The 26,666-nt window shown below is 45.5% G+C and overlaps 1 protein-coding gene across 1 annotated transcript in view; it reads right to left on the bottom strand.

The window, feature by feature from the left end:
* The window catches only part of LOC138193645 (teashirt homolog 2), a 45,121-nt gene that overhangs the window by 17,144 nt on the left and 1,311 nt on the right, over nucleotides 1-26,666 (bottom strand).

Here is a 26,666-nt window from a genome sequence, read left to right as displayed (position 1 = left end):
AATGAGGCCCGATGCTGAAGCGTCTGAAGCTGCGATACCACCGAGTGCCACTAGAGGTCGGCTCCAAAAAAACCTCCTGCTCCACAGACTCCCATTCAACTTTTCCCATGAAATTCTCAGTCAATAAAATGTCTCCACCAGTTATCTCGGTGTTTTTAGCTGACGTCGCTCCTTCTTATTAGTTTTCTGGAGGTCCATCTGAAAATAATCCCGTCGTTAATTCGAAAATAAGATTCAAAAAGCGGTGTTTCTGGGGGCGTGTCTGTTTGATTGACAGGTCTGTGTTGCAGTCAGGTTACAGCTATCGGTGGGCGGGACGCAGAATCACCGGGTTTCCAATCAGATCGAGTCAGATCCACCACTAGCTCCACCACCCCCCGCCCCCTCTCCCTCCTCCCACACCACCACCAGCTCGTCCAAATATGGTCACCTCCTGCTCCAAACAAGCAAAGATGGCGCCGGACAAGTTCCCGAACTCGAGGCTTCGTAACGGCCGTTCGACAAACCAGCGGGTGACGTCACCGCTTTCTCAAAACATGTAAACAAATTTCAACCCCCCCCCCCCCCCTCCTCTCCTCCCCCTGCCGTCTGAAGGCTACTCCGGGAGACATATCGAAGGGCAGTTGGTCAACCCACCGGCAAAAAAAAAACAAACCAAAAAAAACTGAAAGACCCACTGCTGCTCTGCCTTCATCCTTCTCCTGCTGCGAGGAGACATGTTGGCAAGCAAGAATGGGGAATGAACACACAATGGTCATCGAGCGCTGAAAAGATGTGGCAGTTAACGTTGGTCCGGCAAAAAGAAATACACAAAAAGGGGGAGTGCCCCTGCCCAGTGTCTCTCCGAGTGTGTGTTCATGTGTGTGTGTGTTCATGTGTGTGTGTGTTTATGTGGTGTGTGTGTTCATGTGTGTGTGTGTTTATGAATGATTCATGCCGCAGCCAAACACAAAAAGAAAACTCACACTCAGGCTCCGCACGATTTGAGAATCATTTTCATTTGATGGCTCGAAATTGTTCATATCATGTTTGATCGCATCCTCGCATCAAAACACAGTTTGACGGACAAGGGAAATAATTACTTGTCATTCACGTGTCGGAGGTTTCTCTTCTTCTCCTCTTTTGTTGCTGTTAAACATGTTCCTCTGTTAAAGACTTTTTTTTTTTTTTTTTTTTTTCATCTTCCTCACACACACCAAAACTCACCAAAAAAACAAAAAAACAATCTGGAGTCCAACTTTCAAGTCGCAACTTGAAAAAAAAAAAAAAAAGAAGAAGAAGAAGAAGAAAATCATTAAAACAAAATAAGGCGGGAAATGTGTTTCCGACGACCGAGTGTTGGAGCTGAATGAATCAAAAGGAGGGTCGGAGCGTAATGAACTTCTCGGGAGTGTCTGTCGTTAGCGGCGACGACGGCTCCCGATGATCTTAAGCGGTCTTAAAAGATGATCCATACGGTAATGAAGCCGCCTCCGCTGCTGGCCCGACGCCCGAAACGGGACATCATCAAAGTCGCGAGGAACATCCCCCCCCCCCCCCCCGCTTGCGTAAAATCGGTTTTGTCGTTACCCGATACGCTAAATATTCAAATATCATTCGAGGTCGTCGGCTGGGACCGACGGAGCAGCGGGACGCCTCCGAAAACCTGCTGGGACTTCTTTTTTTGTTGTTTTTTTTTTTTGCAGCGGCGTCCAAAAGGCCCACCCACCCTCCGTCCTTCTCCTCCTCCTCCGCCACCTCCTCCGCCACCTCCTCCCCGCCACCTCCTCCTCCTCCCTCCCCTGACTCTTCTGCTTCGGACCACCCTGCTCGACTACATGACAGGACGATGCTGCTCCGTCCTTGGACCCATCGTATTGTTTTTCTTGGACCGCGGTGAAAGCAAATAGCAGCTAAAGGGCCCCGGGCGCTCGCAGTAAAAACCAAAAACCCATGCAGTCATTCATCAAAGCCCAGACAACTCGCTGCTACCCCCCCCGCCCGACTACCAAACCCCCCCCCCCCCCCTTAAGGCACGGTCATCTCCCACCACATCACACACACACACACACACACACACACACACACACTACTCTGGGTTTTAACTAGGAGTCCAAATAATTCCAGAAATGACAAATGATACTTATATCTCTGGCCTGCGCCGAATCAATAAGCACGCAGAACAACTATCCATCTTGAGAGGTATCGACAGGCGCGGCTCGACGTCGGGGGCGGAGGAGCACTTGGTGGCTTTATATTTGGGGGGTGGGTGGGGGGGGGGGGGAGGACGAGGGAGGAGGGGACGAGGGGAGGCACGCTCGTTGTTGTTGTTTTTTTCCGTTTAAAATTAGTATAAACCACCCACCACTGTTAACACTCAGAAATCCATCACAGGAAGCAGCATCTGGAGATATGTCGGGGGGGGGGGGGGGGGGGGTTCTTTTACAAAAAGAAGAAGAAGAAGAAGAAGAAGAAAGGAAGAAGAAGAAGAAGAAGAAGAAGAAGAAGAAGAAGAAGAAGTGAGACGGCCCACTGACTGTTTTCGTGGCCTACACATGCACGACCTTGTTGAACCGGGACGACGAGGTTATTTTGACAGGAGCACCTGCACATGTTTACATGGGCAGTCGCACGCCGGCTCTGAGCTGATGGGTGGCGATACGCACCCCCCCCCCCCCTCCCTCCCCGTCTCTCTCTTTCTGGTCTCCCCCCCCACCCCCGGCTGGATCGGAGCAGCTGACAGATAGCACTTCAGAGCAGCTTTAGCTGCAGCTCCCCTTGAGGGGCTGTGATTGATGACTCGCCGCCGCCACCTAGATCCATTTTCTCCTCCAATCTGACTCCTCGCAGGTAGAGTGGAGTCCTTCCTCCTCTCTCCTCTTCCTCCTCTCCCCTCTTCCTCCTCTCTCCTTTCAAATTTGAGTGGGGCTCATTTACCAACAGAGCGACTTCCCGAAGCATCTACTTTGAACAAATTAAAAACAGAAAATCGCACAGAGGAAATAATTTGAACTAAGTGCCTGGTGGAGACATTTTGATCCCTGAAAACATTTAGAGAGATCAGAAAAGTAAGGACCAAAAAAAAAAGAAAAACGACGGGGATGTTTGCAGGCATAATGTCATTAGCAAAGGGGGAAATGTTAAGACCCAGGACCCCCTGCAGGTCTGAAGGCACTTAAGAACAGTTAGCTTAGCCATCTGGTAGACAATTACACAGGAACAAACACACCGCCTCAGCAAATAAAGCTCGGCTCATCAATCACCAGAATGGCCACAACTTGGCCTGTTTCTCCCTCTGATTTAATAACCCGGTGAACTTCCCCACTGCCGGTGGACTGGAGAGCAGCGTTAACCGACGCTGCTCTCCAGCTAAAAAAAAAAAAAGAAAAGAAGCTCAGAGTGAAGTTGAACACGTCCTCGTCGCGGCAAATTATTCCCTCCAATTAGAAATGTATGCGTTTCCCGTATACGTTGAATACTTCAGCGCTTAAAAACAACCAAAAAAAAACTTGATTGCGCCTCTCTGTAATTCGCACCAGGCTGCGAGAATGAATTGAAGCGCAAAAAAAGAAAGAAGAAGTGCCAGGTTCAACGTAAAAAAAAACATTTAAAACCGTCGCTGTTTCCAGTTTCAAGTAGTTTACTTAATTAACATTTTGCCCCGTGCTTTTAATTGCAATCACGCCCCCCCCCCCCCACCCCCCCCATGGGACCCCCAATTTGGATTGTCTGGTTAATTGCAGATGTTGATACGAGATGGTGCCACGATGTCAAGTCTGTTTCGGAAAATTACAGAACAAAAAAAAAAAAAAAAGGGTAAAAAGACAACGATCAGGAATGCAAATTCGCCGACTTCAAGACACGAACAGAGAGGAACTTCTGACCTCGAAAAGCATGAATCAGACAGAGACTGGCACCGTGCTATCGAATGAAACAGATCACCGGGTATTACAAAAGAGAAAAAAGAGAGGCTTCGAGAACGAGTCCCGGTTTCACCTGGACTCGGGTCGGTCTTTGTCAGTTTCACAGCGCGTGCTTCCCGAGCCAAGAACATATTCATCTGTGTTTCTGGGTTGTGGCCTGGACAGCCTCTATATATGCGTGTGCGTGCGTGTGTGTGTGTGTGCGTGTGCGCGTGCGCGTTGAAGAAAAAGAAGTAGGCCACCGCTGCGGTCTCCGATTCTCCTCGGTACACGCGTCACCTGCCAGCTCATGTGGCCCAGCTGAGACGTGAACAGGTCTGGCAAGAACCAAATGTTTTCATTTACCTCAGGGGCATCTACACTCTTTCTTTAGCGAGGCCGGTGGCAGGCCTAACATGTCCAGATATACCGGGCCCGGGGGGAAAACTCTCAGGGGGGAGGTGTGGGTGGTGGTGGAGGTGGTGGTGGTGGTGGAGGAGGAGGGAGGGGAGGGGAGGGGTAGGGGGTGGAGGGGGGGTGTTGTGAGGAGAGGTCACGCACTCGCAAAGCTTCGGTGCAGGAAGGGAAAAAAAAAAAAAAAACACAAAAAAAAGAAAAAAAGTTCCCGTCCTGCGAGGAGGAGGAGAGGGGGAAAAAACAAACAAACAAACAAACAAAAACCAGGTAAATGTGGACGTGTTATTAATGCGTCTCTGCACGCCGGTACCAAAAGGAGGATTTTTTTTTTTTATGCTTTTTTTTTACGCAGCAGATTCCAACACCTCCGAGAAACCTGAAAATGTGCTTCGTTACACCTCTTTGAATCGTTTGATGGATCCACGCTGTTACAGGGCAGCGGGGCGGGGGGGGTGTAGATGGGAGGGGGGGGGGGGCCTCTTCTTTCTCAGGCTAAACTTCAACACGTCCATTTCTAGCCGGGGACTCGCTTGATTGACAGCGCATTTAACTTTGCGATCCGCCCAACGAGGAGGTCGGCCGACCGCTAGCCGTCTCTCGTTATCGACGCTTCCTGTTTTGACGAGGACCTTTTTTTGGGTTTTTTTTGTACGACGAACAAAAACAAAAACAAAAAACACGCACAAATAAATCGTAAGACTTTTTTTTTTTTTTTTTTTTTTTTAAAGAAAAAGGTCGATTTCCAGCCGGCCTTTCGGGCCTTTCGGTCTATAAGAAGCCCGAAATTTACGATCCGCTTTTCTTTTTTTTTTTTTTTTTTTCTGCATGCGTGTTCACAGGTTTTTTTTTCTGTGAGTTGCACTCAATTAGAGCAGCGGGTGGAGGAGGGGGCGGGGTGTGGGCGGGGGGGGTTAGCGGTATGTTTTTTTTTTCCGAAGGGATAAGTTAAAGCTTGACACGTTTATTTTTCCGCAGCTTGAAGAAGCCGGTGACAGCCTTATCAAAAGTCATATTTTTTTTTTTTTTTTTTTTTTTTACTTTGATCAAAAAATGTGGCAAATAGTAACCGTCCCTGAAAAAGTGAGAAGGAGGAAAGAAAAAAAAAAGAAACAACAACAATCCAAAAGGAAAGAAAAATGTTTATAAAGCGCTGATCTTAAATATCAGTCAATAAGAAGCGGGAGAGAGAGAGAGAGAGAGAGAGAGGGAAATAAAAGTGTATAGCCAAGATGAAAATGTCATCACTTAGCGGGACAACGAGAAGCTGACAAATGCAGCGCTAATCAAATTTGTAAATTCAAATTAGCTCAAATGCAATAGTTGCAAAGGAGGAAGCTGCTTCAAACCCAAAAGACTGAGGAGCGACTTCATGGATTCAGCGGGACCAAAAAAAAAAAAAAAAAAACACCCCACAATTACAAGTTAAATGCCATGTCCCTTCACGATTTATATAAAACTAGTATGACTGAGCCAAGCCACTGAATCAAGCAGAACAAAGTGGAAAGCGAGAGGAGTTACTCATATCCCTGTTGAAAAAAAAAAAAAAAAAAAAAAAAACCCTCCTCCGTTTAATGATTCACCGCTAAGGAGAGTCCACACACTTCCAGAAGAATTCAAATCCCTTTTCCCACAGCCTCTTTCAGCCCGTATGATAAATGACACCCGTCATTCTGCCGTTGCCAAACAGCACAGAGGGGAATTGTACTGATATATGATTCACAAGAACAGGAAATAAACTCGGGGCCTCTTTTTTCTTTTTTCTCTTTCCTCCGCGGCGCTCCTTCTTTTGCCAAGTAGGACGGACCTGGACAGTGTCAAGGATCTCATGGTCGGGAGGAGGAGACGGGGAAGAGCTGACGGACCCAAAAAGGGAAGAGACACTGGGTTTCCAGAGTGAACTCCCCTCTCCTCCTCTCCTCTCGTTTCCTCTCCTCTCGTTTCCTCTCCTCTCTTCCTTTTCCTCTCCTCTCGTTTCCTCTTGTTTCCTCTATTGTTCCTCTTCTCCTCTGTCCTCTTCCTTTCCTCTCCTCTCGTTTCCTTTATTGTTCCTCTTCTCTCCTCTTCCTTTCCTCTCGTTTCCTCTCCTCTCCTCTCCTCTCCTCTCGTTTCCTCTCCTCTCCTCTCGTTTCCTGTACTCTCTTCTCCACTCGTTTCCTCCTCTTGTTTCCTCTTCTTCTTCCTCTCCTCTCCTCTTCCTCCTCTCTTCTTTCTGTCTTGATGACTGATGAAGCTTACCAAACGGGGGTGGGGGGGGGGGGGTGGAATATATAAGGAGCAACCTCCTTCTGCCCCCAATTACAATGCAGCAAGAGGCTAATTACTGCGCCGGGATTGTTTCTGATTTCTGAGTGACTGAGGATGACGATGACTTCAAGAGAGATGGGGGGGGGTGGTGGAGGGCGGGAGGGGGGGGGGTTCAGATAAGGCTAACATACGCAGATATACAAGCATAAGGACGAGGGTACAAAATGAAAGTGGGAATGTTCAGCTAATTAAACACGTCCGTGTTTCTTTGTGATTGTCGCGATCAAAAATTTTTCATTTTGCGGCAGATTTTCTAAAAAATTGCGATGTGGAGTTTTAAGTGAGTTTTGTTTGCGTAAATTGCGGGAATTTTTACAAGAAATTGCAAGTTAAGAAAGAAAAATGTGATTTTTTTTTTTCTTTTTTTTAAATTTTTTTAACCGCCACCCGATAAGGGAATAAATATGTAACGTAATCGTTTTTCCCGCTTGTTCCTGTTTCCGAGTTTTATTTTGGTATATTTTTTTTGTTAATAAAGAGCGTTTTCGTTCAGAAAAGACTTCACTTCAACGCCGTCAATACTTTCAGCGCAGCTTCTGCCGCCGACCTTCTCGCACGGGGCAAAAAAAAAAAAAAAAAAAGAAGAAGAAATCGCGGGAATTCATCGCGGAGTTTGCTTGAACTCGCGTTAATTATCCAATCGCAAAAAGATCGCGACTTTTCTTCCCCCCCCCACCCCTCCCCCTGGAAGGGAACGTTTTGTTGTTGTTTTTTGTTTTTTTAAACGGCGAGCGGAGCCGAAGTTCCTCCCCGGCGGAGACAGCTGGAGAGTCTCCGTCCGTCCGTCCGTCCGTCCGTCCGTCCGTCCGTCCGTCCCTGCTGCCGCGCGGCTGCTCGCCTTCAGGCTACTCCCTCCGGGCCGAGCAGCTCGGCGGCGGCCGGGCCTCCCACTCGCGGGCTCGGAGCGCCGGGGATGCGCCCAGGGCCACGACCGGCAAGCACTCAATCACCCAGACAGCGACATCCTTTCGCCATCACCATCAGAGAGGCCCCCCTTTTAGGGTGGCGTAGGGAAGGGGGAGGAGGGATGGGGGAGAGGATATTTATGGGGGTAGAGCGCACACACACATTGCTGCGATTTCACTGATATACTGTCAGCCGGACTGCAGGATGGAGCGGTATAGTTCATCTCCTCCTCATTTTTAGCCCCTTAAGCAGACCCCCTTGTTAAGTGCTCCTCCGAGCTTTCTTTTTTCTTTTCTTTTTTTTTTACAGGTTGGGTCTGATGCGCGGAGCAGACAAGCGAACCACTGCAGCGTATGTAAATCAAGCGCTCCCAACGTGGAGTCGGCGGGGTAGTTATTGGATCACGTAGTCGGGGAGGACGGATTTTGTTTGAAAATGTGAAGCAGGAAAAAGACCCAAAGTAAGTTGGGCTGCGGTATTTTTGTTTACGAAAAGAGAGGCGAACACGATGAGCGCCGTGTGTTTAATTAAGAGGTGTCTTTCAATGCCTCTTTACCTTTGATTTCCTCGCAGAATAATTATAGAGGAAGCCATGTCAAAAAAAATAAATAAAAAAAACAACAACCCTGTGGCAGATTAGGGAAGTGAGCTGGAAATGGGTTCAAATTGTAGTTTCTGAATATAAAAAAAAAAAAAAAAAGAGGCTACTTTGCACCACAAGGGGTTTCTTTTTCCCCCCTCAGGCGGGCCAGGAGGGGATTAAAAGGAGCCATAAAAGGTCTCTGTAATGGCATCAGTAATGTCTCGCTGCCATTAAAAAAAGAAAAAAAAAACGGTGAGAAAAACATCTGGTTTGCATTTTTGCCTCCCCTGCTACTCATTTGTCTTTCAAACTATCTGAGTGCGCCCCCCCCCCCTCCACCCCCCTCTTCCCTTTCGCTGTAGTCGGCGCGCTCGTATTTCTTCACAATAACGTTGTTTTTACTGACTTCATCCGATGGGTGTTTGCATTAAATCAGGATTGTAGTTTTTTTTTTTTTTTCCAAATGCCAAAACAACGGGCGAGCGTACGAAAAGGTCAAGTATCGGGAGGGTGTGTGTGTGTGTGGGGGGGGGGCGTCCTCTAAAACCGACGGCGGCGTTCCTTCGTGTTTATTTCCACGCCTGAACTTTTTGGACTTTCATTCCCACCCAGATCGCATAACGAGGAGCCACCTTCAAGAGTAAACACCTTGATCGCTTCATGCCGAGCCCGGGCCCATTAGACGGTCGCTCCGTCTCCTCCTTCACTCGGCTTCTGGGAAGCTGGAGGCCCCACCGCAGTAATCTTTCCTCCGCTAACCCCTTTAATAAACCATAGCCTGCTTCATTAGCCTCCCCTCACACTGTGATTGATCGGTGCCAGTCACCACCCCCCCACCCCCACCCCCACAAACCCCGCCATCCTCTCCTCCGCTCTGGCTCTATATACCTCTCCTTCCACCAACTAAATCAGGCACTTCTTCTTCTTCTTCTTTTTTCTTTCCTTCTTTCCTCCTCCAGCCAGCTTACCACCCATCACACTATTAAAGGCGAGTATTCAGCGCGAGCCAAAGAGGGAGTGGCATCAGCGGCGGATGGCAATGCAACAGTGTTCCTTTTGTTCCAAAAAAAAAAAAAAAAAAAAAGGCTGGGTCAAAATCAATTTATGGGGATGCACTATATACTGGGCTCAGTATATTAAGATTCTTTTACGGGTTTTAGATTAAGCACGTCCTCCAAACAAAAGATTTTTCCCAACAATGAGCTTCTTCAATGTTACAAAATACATTAAAAGACTGCAGAGAAGAAGAAAAGAAACTAAAAAAAAAAAGAGAGGGGATTAAAAGGTGCAGTCTGTGAGTCATTATTACAGCCTGTTGCTTAACAAAAGTCTCTTATTATTAAATCACTGTGTTCCTTTAAAAAAAACAATTATTTTTTTTTATTTTTTTTTTTTACTTTATTCCTGTTCGAGAAGACGACCGCAGACTGTTGAAAAATAAAATAAAATAAATAAAAAAGTTTGATCGTGTCCTTAAATTACACATTAGATCACGTTTTATCTCACGGTGAAGTGAGACCTTAATAGCGACACAAGAAAACGGCACTTGAATGCTAATTCAGAAGTAAAAACAAAAAAGAAACCATCCTTGGACAGCCGTCCATTTTGCAGGGAAAGACAAAACAATGCAGCGCGCATCGAGTTCGGATACTATTAAAAGGAAATGTAAATCAAAAAAACACACACAAAAAAAAAGGGGGGGGGGGGACGGACATGTAAGCTTCTGATAAGACTGGATAATGCAGCATTACTGTAATAATGACAAATCATTCCCACCGTCCTCCATTAGGAGATGGACTCTTTTTTTTTTTTGCTTTTACAATGTGTGTGTGCTGTAGCGATCCCTCACCGCTCTCCACGGCGGGAGGGAATAGAGATACAGAGAGGAAGGGGAGGGTGGTGGTGGTGGTGGTGGTAGTGGTGGTGGGGAGGGGGAGGGTGGTGCTCCAACGCTGCTCAGCTGCAGTGATAAAGTCAGTAATATCACTATCTCGCGCCTCCTCTCTCAAGAATTGCTATAAACCTATTTCGAAAATTGCGCCCATATATTCAGCCGAGACACTCCGCCTCGTCCCGGTTGACAGTGTAAAACTTTTAGGCTGAATTATGCCCGTGTCATTCGGAGGGGTTTATCAAAGAGGGTCAATAACTCAAAGACCCAAATCTTAGAGATAGGCCGGGGCCGCCGGTGCCGCCGCCGGCCGCCTCCTCCTCCTCCTCCTCCTCCTCCTCCTCCTCCTCCTCCTCCACTTCCTCCACACTACGCAGGCAGCTGGTGTGCTGCCATGGAACAGCCTGCTGCGATTGCTCAGGACACAAGATGGTGCCCAGTCACACGACTACATGGCAACACCGGAGGCTGAGCAGCTCCGGCAGCAGCAGCAGCAGCAGACGACGACGACGACGACGTCGCAGGAGCACGACGTGAAACACCGGACACGTCCACACGAGACAGAAAAACACCAGGCTGCAACTATAGACGTTATTCTCACCATGAATCTGATGAAAAACTGTGAAGTTATGGATTTACTGGTTCAGACGAGTCACATCTTAAAAAAAAACAACCAAAAAAACCTGCTTCTTCATGGGAAGTTTTCTGCTTTAAAAATTGACTGAAATAATCAATCAGTTACGACAATAGTTGCTGATTTATTTTCCCGATCAATAATTGACCCAACTACTTCTTTATTCTTTGATGAAGGGACTTTTTCCTTCCCTCTGTCGGAGTTTTTTTTTGTTATAGTTGAATTGTTGGGTTTCTTCTCCGTATGAAGTTCTGTTATGAGGACGTTGCCGCGTCCCTTTAAATAACCTGTGTTGTGATTCGGCGCCGTATAAATAGAATTGAGTCGAATTTAATTGAGTTTCTGCAACGTTCAAGGAATTGAATGCGGACTTAAAAACCCACATAAAAGGAAATTGAATAGCTTTCTTACCGTGATACTTAAGATTTACGAAGAAGGATAATAAGTCCTGCAATTTATCTGTTTAAGTAAGAGAATTTTTCCGGCAGAACAATTACTCATAGAAACACTTCAATCTCTAAATATCACCGAGAAGGAAAGTTCAGACTAACCAATCAGAAAATAACAAATTGAAGTTCTTGTAAGTCGTGAAACTTGCTCAGGAGCTTTCAGAGCTATTTGCAGCTAGCAGCAGATAAAAGCGTACAAAACCTACTTAACAGCCTCCTGTCAAGTTCCACTTGGAGTTTACAGATGTTTCATGTTTTGACAAAATCGAACCAGGCGAAAGATATTTAAGATCTTTACAAAAGGGAATTGAAGACTTTTTAAAAGGAGGTTTTAAGGCTTTTTTTTTTTTTTTTTTTTTTTTTTAAAGGGAAAAGGATTCTATTCTTTAAGACTTTTAATGACCCACCGAGCTCCTGATGGATAACGAACCGAGCGTGAGGAGAATAACCTTCATGAACTGTCTGCTCACTTCGGGTCGTTTAGGTTTTTTTTTCCACAAAACTGCAGATATCCGTCGCGATGTGACGAGCCGCGTTTAAACTTTGCTCTTTCTTAAAACTGACCTTAACAACCGGCGTGACAAACGATTCGCACTTTAAAGACATCGTTTTCTTTCACCCCCCCCTCCACCCAAAAAAACCTCGGCCTCGTCGAAGAACAGGAATACACAGCGGCCATTTTGCACCATCTTAGGCTCCGACACACATTTCACCCCGACGCTTATCTGCAATTAAGCCGTGTTAGATGTTTGTCATGCGCAAACACTTGGCAGAATTTGACATTCATTTGATTGTAATGGGCTCGTTTCAGTGGGGGTTTATTTTAATTTTTGTTTTGCCCGTAGGATGTTGCAGAGCCAAAATGAACGGCTATTCACCCAAAAAACAACAACAACAACAAAAAAAAAGTGTCACTTGAGGACAGAGTAAATTGGGATCATTTATTGTTCCAAACAGACACTTTTATGTTTCTTACATTCGCCTGGATTGCGGTGTTCTCTTTAACATCCTGCAGCTTTTCAGCGGGACTTCTTGCCCCTGCTTTTTTTTTTGTTTTGTTTTGTGTCTGTTAAGTCTGAATGGTGGTGGGGGGGATGGAGGAAGAGGAGGGGGGGGGGGGGGGTGATATCACCTGCAGCTGTTTACAATTAGCCGAATTGTGTCCCGTAGTTTTTACTCGCCCTCTTTAAAAAAAAAAAAAAAAAAATCCCCCCCAAAAAAATCACCAGCATTTTCCAGATGGCCTTAACGTGAAGTTCCTTTTATACAATCGGCCCGACGCAACTCGACCTGAACAGCCCTCCGGAGTATCCAATTTTATTCATTTAAAAGAACAAAAAAACAAAAAAAAAACTCATGGAAAAAGTTACCCGATTTTAGCCTCACGGCCACTTAAAACTGAATTAATTCTCCGAAGTTGCGTTATATAAACGGTACAGGTGACACCTAAAAAACATAACCCCGCACTCATCGGCTGCTTTGCAGAAACTACTTTGCTGCTACAGTCAGCACTAAAAAAAAAAAAAAAAAAAGAAGTGTGCTGGGTCAGAGTGATGCATGCCCACACTCTCTCTCTCTCTCTGTGTGCAGCTGCAACTATAAAAGAAAAGCCGAGGTCTATCAGACACCCACAGCCACCAGCTAATTTTGCATCTCGCAGACCTCGGATGACAGACAAAAAGTCGGGCATCCTCTCGCTCGCTCGTACGAGACGGATAATTCTGTTATCGTACGTGGCCCAGATTCGCAGTCAAACAATACAGACTTCAAGTTTCCCCCCGCAAAAATTCACTGGTGGAAGCTATCAAGTGCCATCTCTTTGTGTGAGTGAGCTGTCACAGTGACAACAGGAGACAAGTATGCGATACGAAGTTGTCCAGATCACCACTTCAGAGCGGATTTCAAAAAAAAAAAAAAAAAGCTTTCAATTTTTTCCCCCCGAATGAAAAACAGACTTGCAGAAAAAAAAAAAAAAAAAAAAAAGAAGAAAAATCACCCGGACAGCTTTCGGTGATTAATAATGTATTTTGCGTGCAATCAGTCGGAGTTTCCTGCGTTTTCGGTTACAAATCGCAGCTTTGTCGCCGTTATTAGTTCGGGAAAAGCACTTCCGCTGCGTTCTAGGTGTAAAGTATGAACTCCATGAATGGTGTTGTCATGAATGCACGCGCACACACACACACACACACACACACACACACACACACACACACACACACACGCACACACTCTCCGCCGTACACGCCCATAGGGCAGGAGTGGATTCCAGCGAACGCCGCGACGCCGCTTCTTTATCCAGCCAGAGGTGGAGATGATCCTCTCTCACAGCCTTTTTTTTTTTTTGTGTACATGTGTGTTTAAGGTGGTTGTCTCGGCAACGGTGAGCCGGCAACGGTGAGCCGGCTCCACTCCGCCCCGAGCGCTGGTTGTGCATAGCGGAGAGAGAGAGAGAGAGAGAGAGAGATCCTGATAGTCTACCTGAGGTTTGGTTAAGTAGGCGCATGTGTGCGTGTGCTTGTGCGTGTGCTTGTGTGTGTGTGTGTGTGTGTGTGTTGCGTATATATGGCATCATCAAAGCAGGCCAATAATTACAGAGCCCGGGTTATTACTGTACGCGACTGCTATTTTCATTAACGTTCATTTCCCGTCTCCGGTAAGAGTAAATACCCACCCACCAGTTTAATCACAGGTTTATTTCCAACCAATGCAGTTATCTCCATGATATCATCAAAGACCCTCATAACTGTGACAGTGGATGAGATATATATTCTATTTTTTTTTTTTTTTTGGGGGGGGGGGGGGGGTGGCGGGGGGGGGGTGATGAGGGTTGTTTTTTATGAGAAGCAGACTTATGGAAAGACGTTCTGCAAACACAGACCGGGGGTGAAATTGGAGTAAATTGAACAATGAGCTAGTTTTATGGCCAAAAGGATCACTGAAGCTGCAAAGAAACTCTTAACGTGTTGTATTATTACAACCGGTGCAGAGGAGGAGCCTTTTCGTCGGCCTCGTTGTCGCCGTGTATGAAAATACGATGATCTTGTACGGTTTTTGCAGTGGATTAAACTACCCAACCGTGTAGTTACAAAAAAAAATTAGCACAACCTTAAACATCTACGGCAGCAACATGTAACTTAAATACACATTATCTGCACAATGTGTACTTTTTACTTGCCATACTAAGTACATTTTGCCGATAATACCTACAGGCCTGCGTACTTGTACCTGAGTAAGGTTTTAAAGGCCGGGCTTATTTCAATTCAATGTTATTTCTACAGCGCCGAATCACAACACGGCTTGTTTCAAGGCTCTTAACGCAGGAAAGGACTTTACAACGTCACACAGAAGGAATCCGATGATTCAACGACTCCAACAAAAAAAAACAAAAAAAAACTACTCCCCTTTAAAAAGGGAGAAAAACCTCCAACAGAGGGAAGGAAAAAAAAAAAAAATCCCTTTCAACAGGAAGTAAAACCTCCAGACAGGAGCGGGCTGGGAGGTGGGCGGAGCCTCGCGTTGAAGGGAGAGCAGAGAGAGAGAAGAACAGCATAGAGAGCCGAGCTTTATATTTCTGCGGCGGTTTTCAGCGCAGGCGCTCCAAAGTGAAAGCGTAACCTCCTCGGCGTTTTGTGAAAATGCATTAATGCGAAACGCGTCGCGTGTCCAAAAGTCGCACAACCTCGGGGTCCCCGGCAACGCGAGTTTAAAGCCGATTGGACGAACGGCCCTCGAGCTATACGAAGGACAAACACACATCGTCTGAAATTATATTGGAAAAAAAAAAAAACCTTGGGACTCTTTCCTTCTCTTTCATTTTTTTTTTTTTTTTTGTACATGGCACGATACTAACAACACGGAACCGGTCGTGTCCAAAATGGGAGCGTGTTTGCAGGTCTTTGCAGATTTTACGTCGCATTGAAATGCAGGCAACCTTGGCAGGAAATAAGAGATGGGAAAAAAGCCAGCCTTTCATCAGTCAACCTCCCCTCCCCCCCTCCCCGCCCCACCCACCAAAATCAGAGGAGGAAATGAATATGGATGCCCTCAGGCGTGAGGGGAAGGAAATTCAGGGGCTGATGAGGTCCCTAAAGGATGCGTCTGGACAGTACCGGAACTTTTTCAGCTGGGTCGCTGCCAGGGTGCGAGGGGCTGCCACGGAGCACGTAGGAAACGCATGCAAACACAACACCAGCATATGCAAAACCCAAACAAAAATAAATAAATAAATAAATAACTGACAGGAAGGGCGTGTAAACACGAAGCATGTGTTACCAACCGTACGCCGACGACTACACGTCGGTCACCTTTAAATACTTTTCTGCTCGCAATCAGAGGAGTGCGGCTAATAAATGAGAGCGACATCTTCATACAGATGATTTTTTATTTAAGATAATCAGATTCAGCTTCATGGACCAGATGTGTTTCACACATACAAGGAATTTGACTCCGGTTGTAACTTCCTCCTTCAACGTACAAAAACAGACATAAATAGACACATACAGCTAAAACAAACATATATAGAAGTATATTCACCCGCCAATGGTCTTTAAAGCTGACTTCAAGTATAATGCTGTTAAAACTATGAATTATCGGCACAACCAGAGGCTTGTTTGAAGTTCAGTCGGGTCCATACCATTTAATAATTTCCTAGATTTTTATAGTGAAATAAAATCGATATATTTTGCATCACGCCACCCACTAACTGTTGAAACTTACAGTAGATGTAAGTAGAAAAAAAAAACGAGTGCAATGCAGATCAGAGCTGAAAAGAAGCAAGACGAGAGACGATTCTGCGATTCCAATAAATCATAAAAAAAAATAAAAAATAGAAAAAAAATCAATTCTCCGAACCCGGTTTGTACACGAAGTGAAAAACAAGCCGACTTCTCTACAGCAGCGATGACGGAGCAGATTATACTCGTGTCGTTTCCAGATCCATCACTGACCGGGTCACCCCGTGGTAAAGTCACAGCCTTTGGGGAAAGAGGGGGGGGGGGGGGGGGAAGCGATGATCTGTGCACGACCTCTGTAACCCCCCCCCCCCCCCCCCCCCCACCACCACCTTCCCCTCCCCCCGGGCGACAGTCGTCAGGGATACACTATCCAGCGCGGCGAGGACGGCATCAGTCAACCGACACGGCGAGTGAGACGGGACGGGGAGCCGGGAAGGACAGGTAGTCGTTCGGGGCCGAGCGAGAGCTAAATATAACAGGAAGTAGTTCTGACAGACGGACAAACGGCCGCAGAGAGAGAGAGAGAGAGTTTCAAATCGACAGTGTGTCGGGTCTGGATAAAAAGTTTTTGGGAGATCTGGAAGTAAATCGAAAAAGAAAAACCGTGCCAAGCTGCTTCTTATTTTTATTTTTTTTTCTGGGCGAGCGCATGAGAGAAAGAGAGAGAGAGAGAGAGAGAGAGAGACGGGCGTGAAGACGGACAGCGAGAGGCGACCGCGCCGGACAAAATGTCTTCAAAGGTTCCCGATGGACTCGGTTTCAGCAGGAACTGAATAGCTCTGCTGACTGCCACAACACTGACCTCCCACTGACACAGAGAAAATGACCACTTTCTACAACTTTAAAATGGCCTGGTGGGGGGGGGGGGGGGGGGGGGAGAGGAGGAGGGGGGGGGGCTGAAAGTACAACAGACAATTGCTGACTCAATGTTTGTCAGGATATGGGAGGGAGGAAAATATGTCCTTGACACCTTAAATGGTTTTGGATTGAACACAACCTATTTTGACAGTTAGTTCTCTATCAATGGCTTTTTTTTGTTGTTGTTGTTGTTTTCCTTCTCGCAGGCGGTCGCACACGCTATAACAACAACAAAATACAAAAAAAAAATAAAAAATACAAATCTTCAAAAGGAATACGCATTTAAGAACAAGCTTTTAAAAAGAACAAACCCGAGACGGCGACCCGGTCCGAGCGGGATTCTCTTACAAAGTGCGCACCTGCATTATCATCATCAGCCTGATGAAAAACAGCAGTAACACGGCACCATTATTTTCTGGACTCCCCGAGGTGCAATGCAGGCCTATTAGCTCCTGAAGCTGATCTGTCTGCGCGCACACACACACACACACACACACACACACACACACACACACACACACTCTTGGCCTCAAACACTAAAAGCCATAAAATATGACTTGCAACACGTCGTACTATTATAGTTTGCTTTTAGAGGCCTCGGCTGTCACTCAGTTAATCTTAAGAATGCTGTTTCTGGTTTACAAGTAACAGCTGGGAATCTAGCGCCGCGTCCCGGGCCTTGATGGACGGGGATGACTTACGGCCCGGTTCTGGGCTCGCGACCTCTTGAATGTCTGGCGCTGGAGAGATATACAACGATCAGGCAAAAAAAAAAAAAAAACCTGGGAGGATGTAAAAGACATTCAGCAGCTAAAATGTGGACCCGGCGTAGTTATCGTCGGCGAACAGGTCGCGGCGCTGCGTAACCTTGGAAACGTCGTCCCCGGCGAAGGTCGTTCGCCGAACGAAGCTGGAAGTTTTAAACGGCGAAAGCCCGACTTTGCGACGTTGCGCAACCCGTCAGCGGCGTGAAAGCCGAGCGACGATGACATCACGCCCGGCGGCGCGTTTGCTCTCAGTCGAGACACAAGTCGGACCGTAATTAGACATGCCGCGTCCCGTCACAAAGACCTCCCTGTGCAATATCAATCATGTGAGGATGAAAAGCCGTAAATCCATCCGCCGAGGGAAATTCCCAACTTTTTTTTTTCTTCTTCTTCTTTTCAATGCGCTCTCAAAAAAAAAAACCAACAACAACAAAAAAAAATAAAAACGGAGAAAGGGCTTCTTTCTCCGGAGCGTCGGTCTAATCAGACGTGGAGCGACTTGCGAGAAGGGGCCTTCGAAACTGCAACCGATCAAGAGTTGTTTTTAAAAAAAAAATTATTTTTAATGTGGCGTTCAAAGAAAAGAAAACAATAATCAAGTCTCCGCCCCGGTGACCGAAGCACGTCTCCGTGACGACGTGGGAAAATGTTATGACTAGATTTTATGGGGGTATTTAGCAAAATTAGTTCATCTTCATGGCGTATATCACGGCATATAAAATGGTGCAGAATAATATTTTGGGGGGGGGTTTTCCCCGGCGTTCATTTTCTCCCCTCTAAATGAAACCATTCGTCATGCACTCATTACAAAGACAGTCAATTTTGAACCAATTCCAAATGCCTCTAATTTCGAACTGAAATAATACAAAATGCACATTTTTCATCTGCCTGACATCCATTGACTTTATTATTGCAGGAGGAAGAAAAAAAAAAAATGCCAGACTGGGGCTGAATAAACAGAAAGAAAAGTCAAACATAATTCACCCTTTATTTTTAGATGAAGCTCGTTGGAAGGTGTTACGACTCCCCGACCGAGAACACATTTCTTTATAAAAACCTATCAAATTCAAAGTCAAATAAACCCAAAGCTATTTTCGACTCTCTTTATGTGAATCCGGAGAAACGTTCAGGTTCACACAGGTGGCCGGTCACTCGAGTGCGTCCGAGGCCCCCCGAACCACCGGCTCCGGCCTTGTGTGTGTGTGTGTGTGTGTGTGTGTGTGTGTGTGTGTGTGTGTGTGTGTGTGTGTGTGTGTGTGTGCGCGCGCCTCCCCTTAATCAAGTTGTAAGTACAACAGAATTATTCTACATTCATCACGGACACCTAAGCTGTCACTGCTGTTTAATGAGTATCAATTAAGCTGTTTCAACAGACTAGCTCAGCACATGCCGGAGACACAAACATGCAGGAGGAGGAGGAGGAGGAGGAGGAGGAGGAGGTGGTGCTCAACGCGAAGCTCAGACCCGGTTTAGGGACGGCGGAGTTACAACGAAGGAAACTTTTTCATTGTTTTAAGTTTCTTTAATTCACGCGGGAGCGGTTCCAACTGAATCTGCTGTCGTTTTTTTTGGTGTTTTTTTTTTGTCTAATAAATAAAAACAACAACACCGTGCGTGTTTGTGATGAAAGATTTTTGGTCAACAGATGTCATTTTGCATTCGGGCTAAATCGTCAACAAAACATTTGATCAATTAACTCGTATTACGTCGGTTCAAACTGCAACGGCGCAACAAAGTCGTTCATTTGTCGGTAAACTGCCCGAAATCACAATCAATTCAACTATTCTCGCTTCGTACGTATGAAAACAAAGTTAGACAGGAAACCGGCAGCTCTGTTATGATTCTGTATTCAACTTCATATTTTTGGTTTCAGCTAGAAAACTGCCCCTCAAAGTGTCGCTGGGGTTCCCAATGATAGATAACGTGTTCAACAGAAAAATAAGAAATTAAAAAAAAAAATTAAAAAACTCTTCATTCTTGTCACTTTACTTTCAGTGTGACAGTAAAACGTGTTTGCTGCTGACGGAAATGATCAAATGAGCCATTCGCTGTTTGAAAGCTCGGCTAGTTAGTTTTTTTTGTGGTTTTTTTTTTTAACTGAGGGAAGAAGAGTTTGTCAGATTAACAGCGGCGGCGGCGTCGACGCTACGATGGGACAGTTAGCCCGAGCCAACAGCGCCGCTTGGTTTCTGCTGGGATTCAATGGCACCAATTCAAGTTGGTAAAACGAATCAATACGCGGTTTATATCTAAACTAAACTTTCTGTCATTGTTTGAAGCAATACGGAAGAGGAAGATGTGTCATAGTCCGTCTATTGAATTTAGTTCATTCTTACTTTTGTTTTAAACGCCTTTGCTCCTGATCTGTAAAAGGTTTTGCTTACTTTGATGATTTGAAGAATATAGTAGAAAAAAATATATGCATATAAAAGAAGGTAATAATCCACCACGGGTCTTTATTACACTCAGGGCGTGCTGTCTTTATTAAGCCACTAAAACACACCAGTATAAAGTTGAAGTCTGTTGAGATGGAGCTAATTATGGGATGATATCAGCTTATTTTCCAGCCTCAAGTCGAAATAATGCCCATTATGAACGTAAACACATCGCTCCGCATTATGATGGAATATTTTAACGCATTATTCTGCTTCGACTGTCTGATTATCCGATTCATTTTAGACCGAGGATTTAAAAACAAAACAGCCAACTGCTCGTGAACAAATCAGTGCCGTCTTGATTGGCAGTAATAAGAGTTATGCGGAGGAGATTTCTTTTTTTTTTTTCAGCCTGAGTGTGACTGAATTGTACAAAGTGTTATAAAAAAAAAAAAAATTGAAAAAAAAAGCCTCTGAATGACCCCTGGGAGAGAGACGAACGATCGCTGGGGTGGCCAACAAGGTCAACGGAGCCGGTGGAACATTGACTTGATTCATCAAATTAGGTCCGATGTAATTGCGCCGCGTGATGACTCATAAAACACGTCGGCCGTAAAGCTGTCAGGGAGCCATCAGCCTCGCGCTAAATGAAGTTACGGCCGGTGCAAAGGTTCACAACTTCATACAGTGCCGGAGTGGAGCGTCCCGCGGCACTTCCTCCGGCCGTAACCCTCGTCGGCCCCGCGGTTGCCACGGTGACCGGGACGACGGAGGGTTTCGCCCGTGACGTCACGACCCGGCGCGGGGTGGGTGTCGCTTCGCCTGCGGGGAATCCAGCCAGATAACTTTTTTTTTTTTTTTTTGTTGCAGATTTTCACCGCAGCTGGAAGGAGAAGAAAAGATCTCAAAACCACCAGCTGTTATCTATGAAGAAGAAGAAAAAAAAAAAAAAAAACCCACCTCAACGGAGACTCGACAAAACGAAACCTCCAGAACACCTGAACGCATCTTTAAAGGGGCCGTGACCTCTCGGAGGCTCGCGGAGCGTGCAGCCGTGAAGGCGGTTTACCTTTTGTAATTGTTACAGATCACACCATTAGCGCAATATTGTCATAGCTCCCGCTCCTGCAGTCGCGAGGCAGCCGAGGGTTAATTTGCATAATAAATCTTAATTGAAGCTCATTAAGGATTTGATAAGAAGCAAATCAGGTACACCGCGGATAACTTAAGATTGATGCTCTTTTTTTTTTCCTAAAAAAACCAAAAAAAAACCTTCGCTCGTTAGCGCCGGCGGCGCTTTTGCGGCGCGTTCGGCGTCGTCCGCACGCGTTTCACTTTAAACGCGCGAACCCGAGAGGTACAAATTCAAGTCCTGTGTCTTTTTTTTTTTTTTCCACCGCAAATTTATGCTTTCAATTATCAGTCATGTTGCTCTCGAATTAAAGCGACACGGGGGAAACTCAGCGGGCCTCCCACCTCTGAAATCACCGTCTCTCTCGCTCTTTTAAAAAAAAAAAAAAAAAAAAAAAAAGCATCTCAGGTTGGGTTAACCTGATCCGGCTGCGATTGTTTATATAAAAACCTCCGTCGCCATATGGCCGACATGTACGCCCCCCCCACCCGCCCGCCCCGCCCGGCTACACATGTAGGTCAACAGCTACACGATGGATGTCTTCACTTCCTTGACAGTGCGTGGACACCAGATGACGTCCTGACAAAACTTGCTGAGGGTATAAATCACAAACTACGGCGGGAACGTGTTCCATTACAATAACAGCAAACGCACATGAGCTGCAAGTCTGGTTTTCTTTTTTTATCCCATAAACCTCATATATATATATATACATACATATATATATATAAAAACACACCATGCACCTCCTCCGCTGCAATCAATACCAGGCCCACGGTGCTACTGTATCAACCGCATGAGCTCGCCTTGTATTCTTATCCTCTTAAATCGCACATAAATGAACAACCCGAGTTTGTAAAGTCTCCTCTGTAAATCATTGTATCTGTGGGGACCCTGGACGGGGGGAAAAAAAAAAAAAAAAATACCATAATTTCTTTTGTACTTTGAAATGTCTCGCAGAAATAATGAGTTTTTAGCCTCCTCGCAATAATAAACTCCCCAATATTCCAGTTATTGTCAGGACTTAATGAGTACAAAAAAAAAAAAAAAAAAAAAAAAAATTCATAACACGAAATCGTCTCTTTTTCTGCAGCGATGATCACATGGAAACATTATCCACATGAATCACCCCGGCGGCATATCGAATTGTGTCATTTTTTTTTTTTTTTTTTTTTTTTTTTTTGCCTGGAAACTAGTGCAGGTCTCAGAGGGAAGGCAAGGTGAATGAGCAGTTGCTGTAGAGAGGTGCAACGCTGCACAGGCACTTCTTTGCCTTGAGACCAATCATAACAGGCTCGTGTTTTCTTTTGGTTTTTTTTTTTTGTTGTTTTTTTTTTTCCACACAGGAGAGCACAGAGGAGAGAGATCACTTGCGCCGGAGGGCGACGGGAGTCTCGGTTTCTTATCACCTTAGACAGTTGCACCACCCCTGTCTGCCTCGCACGCTAAAAAAAAAACTAAACAAAAAAAAAAGCCTCTCCTAACAAAACTATTAAGCTACCTTACACCTGTTCCTCTTCACTAACTGGCGAACGCAGGAGGAACAAAATGCAAAACCGAAGATTCTGTGGTGAGAATATAGAGAAGAAGAAGAAGAAAATAAAACGGCTGATGAGGAGGAAAGTTATTAAGAGGGGTGTCTCTATGGGGAGCGCCAGCAAGTTGGAAAAATTGCGAGCTTTGCAACAAAGTAGTGCATATAGTTTGGTTTGAGCGAACAGAAAGAGAAAAAAAAAACTACAAAATTTTCAGGGCTGGATTTGATCAAAACAAAATGTTTGCCTTGTTGACATCACGATGCAGCGCAGAGGGGGGGGGGGGTAAAAGAAATACCCAGATTTAATGACTACTAATGATAGTAACCCTTAGTAACTTTGTTCAAGGCGGAGTTGTGCTCTCAGGAAGAGGCTGAAGAAGCTGGCAGAGTTTCCAAAACACTCTGAAAAGCCTCCAACGTCCTATTTTGTGGACACTAAATTCCCATCGCAGCGAGCCGAAACGCCACGTCGAGCGGGCCGCGGTCGCGCGATTCGCTCACCGCGCGTGTTCGACGCCTGAAAAAAAAAACCTCCCGACTCTCCCGTCGGCCTTTTTTTTTTTTTTAACAATGAAGACGCGATTAACCCGATTCCTCGGGATGCGAAACGTGTAATGCCACGCACGCCACGACTGCGTGCGTCCTGCGGTTAAATCAGATCACGTGTACAAAGAAGAGCTGCTAACACACACACACACACGCACACACACACACACACACACGCACACACACACACACACACACCGCACACACACACACACACACACACACACACACACACACACGCACACACACACACACGTGGCCGCACAAACTGACGTCATCGTCCTTTTTATCGTGGTGATCGCATATCAAACATAACCGAAACTATTTTTTTCTATAATAATAATAATAATAATAATAATAGATTTAAAGCCACTGAGAGCAAAGTTCTCTTTTGGATCATAACAATAGTTCAATATATTGAAGTAAATCAGAGAAAAAAAAAAAAAAAAGGTTTCAGACAAAAGGAGAGTGACTACAGCAGAGAGAGAGAGAGAGAGAGAGACACGGTGGTAATCTGGTATTTAAGAAAAATACAATAACACACGTATTGTGTCTGCTGCCATTTTCCTCTCCGTTTTTTTGTCATTCAAAAAAAAAAAGAAAACGGACTTCCCTTCTTTCTACCTTAAAAACTGGATAAACAACATCTGCCTTGATCGTAGGATGTTTTCTGAGCGAACCACTTAGGAGGGAATTTCGAGCTAGCCAATTCCCACAAGCTGCTGTCAGTCACTAGCTGGCACTGCAACACTTAATGCCTTTGTCTGTTCTCCAATTTATCTTGTTAACAGCAAATTGGGCTAACGGTTTGAGGCACAGAGCTATTGTAAAAAAAAAAAAAAAAAAAAAAAAAATTTTAAAGGAGGAAGACTCCCACGGTCCCCGCAACATAACATATGGCTGCCTTCACTCAAAAATGCATCCCATGCACTTATAGGGTGTGTGTGTGTGTGTGTGTGTGTGTGTGCGCTTCTCTTTACGCCACAACATAAACCTGATACACAAATGTTTCATCCGGGGGAGTCTTGCAGTCTCTGATGGCCTCAGTAATAAAGCACCAAAAAAAAAAAAAAAAGAAAAGAAAAAGGTTTTAGTGCGTCCCATTCTGGACCCCGGTGAGTAATTGGCACGCTACATTACCATACACCAACTTATGTACGTGAAAAATAAATAAATCAAAAAAAAAAAAAAAAAGGAAGGAAGTAAATCAGATCCAACTGGCCTTTACTGGTGCATCTGTGGTCTCACATTTACAAATACGCCTATTAATAACACCGTTCCCAGTGGAGGACACGAGCAACCCCTGGATGTCCTCTGAATAAATGCTCGAGCTGGGGAATGGCTTCTTCCTTTCTTTTTCTTTTATTTTTGAAACAACACCTTGCAAACCCACTAATTCCCCACCAAAGAGGGATCCTGCATCTTTAAGAGCCCTACAGGGGTGGGGGGGGGGGGGGGGCGGGTGGGGGGGGGGGAATAAAAAGGGAAAAGGAATGAAACCTATTCCTTTTGCATCTTCCACGCTCTTATTTCAATACTCCTCTCCTTCCTTGTTCCCCCCCCTTCCACACATCATTAAACATATTATTATAACATGACTGTCAGCCGCCGTGCCTCTCTCTCTCTCTCTCTCTCTCTCTCTCTCTCTCCTCTCTCTCTCTCTCTCTCACTCTCTCACTCTCTCGCCGCTCCGTTCTTGCTCTGCCAGGTAATCAATTTGTCGTCACTCTCTGTAACCCCAGTAAAGTCATCAAGTGAAATGAGTTACAGCTGCAAAGAGCCTTCAAGAATACAAGAGGAGGAGGAGGAGGAGAAAAAAAAAAAAAAAAAAAAACAGGAGAAAAATGACAATACAGCCCAGGAATATTCCACCGCTTGATAGCACATCCCAGGTCTTGAAGATGAAATATTAATGCACAATTTGTTTATCTGCGGGCCCACATCTCTCCGGTGCCGAGCTGTTAATTTTCTATCGGGCGCAGACAACGGATCAGTCAGTCATGAACTCTTCACAGCCATTACCGGGAGACATTTTGATTAAGTATTCCTAATGTAGTGGATAGGAAAGAATGAAAACACTCTGCCTGCCAACTTTTGATTGACCATTAAGCCACTGATGAATGTGCCTGTCAAAGAGGAGACAATTACCTCAACAATGAAGAAACTCTTCTGGAAGGCTTATTTCTCTATAGGGCTGACACATTTCTTACCGGAGTACAGGCGGAGGCAGCTGAGAGCGTGTAAAGGGATCACTTAGGCATCTTCTCAAAAGTTCCTCTTGAATTAAACTAGAGTGGAGGGAAGGAGGTGGTGGTGGTGGTGTGGGGGGGGGGGGGCATTGTTTTTAAAGAATAAAAAGGGGGTGCTTTTTTTTTTTTTTTTTTTTTTGGATGCTGAAATGTGGGAAAAATATTTAGCATGTGTTGTTGTTGTTGTTGTGTGTGTGTGTGTGTGTGTGTGTGTGTGTGTGTAAACTGGAGAGTGTGCCGGGCAGATAAGGGTCTCAGTATCTTAAGCGGGGCATAAAGAGACGCCATTATTGGCAGAGAAACAATCGCCATCTGGTTGCTACATCCGCAAACCATAATAAAGACCGATAACTTCACAACGCCACCGAGTAATTGGCGTCCTCGAAAACGGCGGAGTAGCCCCCTCCCCCACCCCCCGCCCTCCCTCGATCGGTGCGGAGTTTTTAATGCTGCCGACTGCCGGTCGTAACCAAAGGAACGTTGTGATTTTGAAATTGAAAAGAAAACCCCACCAAACTGAAAAAACTGCCGAGACTGCAGAAAATAAAAAGGTCAAAGGTGAATGTGGATTTGGCGACCTTGCGTGCTTTTGCAGGTTTTTTGTTTTTTCTTTCGAGGGCGGGCGGGCGGGCGGGCGCGCAAACAGAAAAATAAGATCAGCGGGACGTTCGGGTGTCTTCGGTGTCCCAACGATTACAAAAAAAAAAAAAAAGAAACCATGAACACCCGTCTGGCGGCTTCCAGAGGGAACGCGAGGCCTCCTCAGAGAACACGTTCGCTCTTCGAGTCGACAGAATTCCACACAAGCAAACAGACGACTGTACGTCAGGCATGAGGGCCAGGTTTGATTAGATTACTCTGCTGCACAAAAAGTAAAATCTGTCTTCCCCTCTCTCTCTTTCTCTCTCTCTCTCTGCTGCTGCTGCTGCCAGCAAGTATGATGGGAGAGTGTGTGTGTGTGTGTGTGTGTGTGTGTGTGTGTGTGTGTGTGTATGATATGTGAGTGAGTGTAACCCATTCTCCATTTGTCCATAAGATTATGAAGAGTTCATACAGAGTTCATCTGCTACGGATACAGCCAGCTTCCACATCTCTCGGCCCCCCCTTCTCTAAACACACCTCATGCGGGTCAAAAATCCAACGCAAAAAGAGAGAAGGGGGGGGGGGGGACGGATGATAGCCTCGTTTTTATATATTTTATATAAACTGCCAGCGGGAAGAAACTTTCAATCGACACGGGTGAATATCATCGAAGTAAAACTACTCTGTTGTCTCTTTTTTTTGTTTGTTTTTTCTGCTGGTTTTGCATGATCATTAATTTACCTGCAAAGTGCAGCTGGTGATGCTGCGACTCTCTCTCTGCCCCCCCCCCCCCTTTTTTTAATACTGTTTTAACGTTTGTTT

This window comes from Embiotoca jacksoni, unplaced genomic scaffold (assembly GCF_022577435.1).
Source record: "Embiotoca jacksoni isolate LCO1_2020_lvr unplaced genomic scaffold, fEmbJac1.0.p SCAF_91, whole genome shotgun sequence".
Classification (NCBI taxonomy): Eukaryota; Metazoa; Chordata; class Actinopteri; family Embiotocidae; genus Embiotoca; species Embiotoca jacksoni.
Note: the sequence above shows the minus strand (reverse complement) of the source record. Positions and strands in the feature narration are given on the sequence as shown.